Source organism: Orycteropus afer, unplaced genomic scaffold, assembly GCF_000298275.1.
Source record: "Orycteropus afer afer isolate SDZICR_OR568_19922 unplaced genomic scaffold, OryAfe1.0 scaffold01270, whole genome shotgun sequence".
Lineage (NCBI taxonomy): Eukaryota > Metazoa > Chordata > Mammalia > Tubulidentata > Orycteropodidae > Orycteropus > Orycteropus afer.
Window position 1 is genome coordinate 122332 of NW_006922857.1, and position 2512 is coordinate 124843.

Here is a 2512-nt window from a genome sequence, read left to right on the forward strand (position 1 = left end):
AGATCAAAGCATTTCAGTAGTTGCCATCAGGTGGCTGTGGAGCTGATTAAAATGGGCAATAATGGAAGAAGAGTTTATGAATCCATGTACATCCTGTGCCCACTGTTTTGAGCTCCCACTTTAACTCTGCTAGCATGAATAGGATATGGCGTAGTCTATTAGTATCCCTAAACAGAATATGGACTCTGAGTCCCTTAGCCTCAAACATAATCCCTGAGCTAGCTTGATGATGACACAAATGTTGCAGAGGAAGTGGGAATGGATGACTGTCAGTGGACTGGGCCCACCAACGCCAGTAAAGACAAAACTCTTGTAGAGTGGGAAACACATACCTCCTGAGAGCCCTAAGTCTAAGTTTTCTATTGCCTATAATCCAGGTCCAGTCTCTTTTCCATTCCTCACTTACTCTCCAACAGCCATGAACTTCCTCCAGTCCCTCAGTGTGTGTACCAGATTCACAACTGAAAATCTAGGCTATTTCTTCACCCATTATTCCCTTTTATGTCACAAATCTCTTTTTATCTCACAATATCCCCATCTATCATATTTCTTTGCTACACCACTTACATCGAAACCATCAGGAAGTCTCAGCAGATCTCCCTTGACAATATTGCATTCTGAATCTTAAAACCACTCGTCAGCACTTCCCCTGCTACCTGCCAGGTCTAAGACAAAATCATCACCTGGCTAAGCTACTGCAATGGTTTCATTTCTTCCACATTTGAAACAATCTATTCTGCAAACAAAACCAGCGATCATTTATAAAAATAAATCACATCATGTTACTGACTTGCCAAAATGGTCCCATCTCCCCACCACACTTGGGCTAAAATCTAACCTTCTTACTGTGCTTCACCAGGACACAGGTGATGTCTTTGCATCCACTTTTCCAAAGTCATCTTCTACTTTATCCTTCAGTCCCTCTCCTCCTGCCACATTGACCTGCTTGCTGTTCCTTGAAAATGCTGAGCTTATTGCCACCTCAGGGCCTTTGCACTTACTGTTCTTTCTGCCTAGAATGCTCTCTCCTAGACTTTTGAATGAAAGCTTATCACTTCATTTAGATCTCTCTTCTACTATGATCTCCTCTAAGTGACTACTTAGTCACTTGTCTAAGTTAGCTCCATTCCAAATTACTCTCTAATCATGAACAAGGATTCATTTCTCCTTAAATCACTTCCTGAAATAATTATTTGTTTATACATTTATTGTCTATATCCTCCATTAGAATGTCAGCCACATAGAGAAAGAACTACATTTGTGGCACATTTCCAGACCTTGTGTGAGTGCTTGCATTAGAGTAAATATTCAATAAGCATTTGGCTGCTTACCAAAAGTTCAGGACTTCAAGTCCACCAACTGCTCCGTGGCAGTCTGCTTTTGGAAAATATTGGAAACTCTATGGGGACAGTTTTACTCTGTCATATAGGGTTGTTCTGAGTCAGAGTTGACTTGATGGCAGCATGTTTTAAACATTAGTTGAATAAATAGATGAGTCAATGAGATGAATTTGCCAACTCATAGTAGCTAAATTTCCATCATTTGTAGACTTCTTCACTTTCTAATGTTATTGGTGGATCCATAGATAGTGAGTAAAACTCTAGCTTCCATGAGGTGACTATGCAGGTGGAAACAGAGGCAAAGTTAGGGGAATCAATTAGAGATTTATTCTAACAGTGACAACTATGCCTGACATGATGGCAGAACTTGACTGTTAGAAATTAGGTGGAAATTGATAAAATAACGAGCCAACATGAATCCTCTGCAAAGCCGGGAGGACATGAAAGATTCTCACTCTTTAAAGAATGACTATATTGCTGTTTCAAAGTCACATATTCAAAAAGCCAACCTTTAGGTCAAGAGTTATCAGCAACATTAGTTTCACCTCAGAATCTTGGGTGGAGCCTTTGATAATTCTTTGACCAATGGATCCCAGCTGAGCCCACCAGGGCACACACCCAGCCTCTGACTTTAGATCTGATACTTTTCTGTTGGTTTCAGAAAGCTTGAAAAGAGGGAATTTTCCTGAGAGTCTCCATGATCCTATGTTCTCCTGCAGTCAAGAAACAGGAAGAAAAGAAACAAATTTTCTTATCGAGGGTAAGACAGTCCCAGGAGGGGAGGCCAAGAGGAAACACAATTGGTGAAAGTAGAATTTTAAGTGTTGTTACTTTTTTCAAATAATGAGCCGGAGGGGGGCAGGAGGGTTCACACGGCTTCATTCCTACCTGTTAAATTGTTCAGATTAAAAAAAAAAAAAAAAATGCCAGCATAGGTGATTGTGGTGAATGGAGCCTAAGGTTTTTTTTAGATGCACTCCACATTACAATACCCCAAACGGCAAGGACCTCTATAACACGGACATTAGCCAGATTGCTGAGAGGCTCTTTAGTTCATTCTGTGCTTCTCTCTCCTTCCAAGAAGAAGATGAGTGAGAGAACGAGACAAATAAAGGCTTTCAAACAGTTTAATAAGTAAATGTATGAAAGTCACTCGAGTTTAAATAATATAA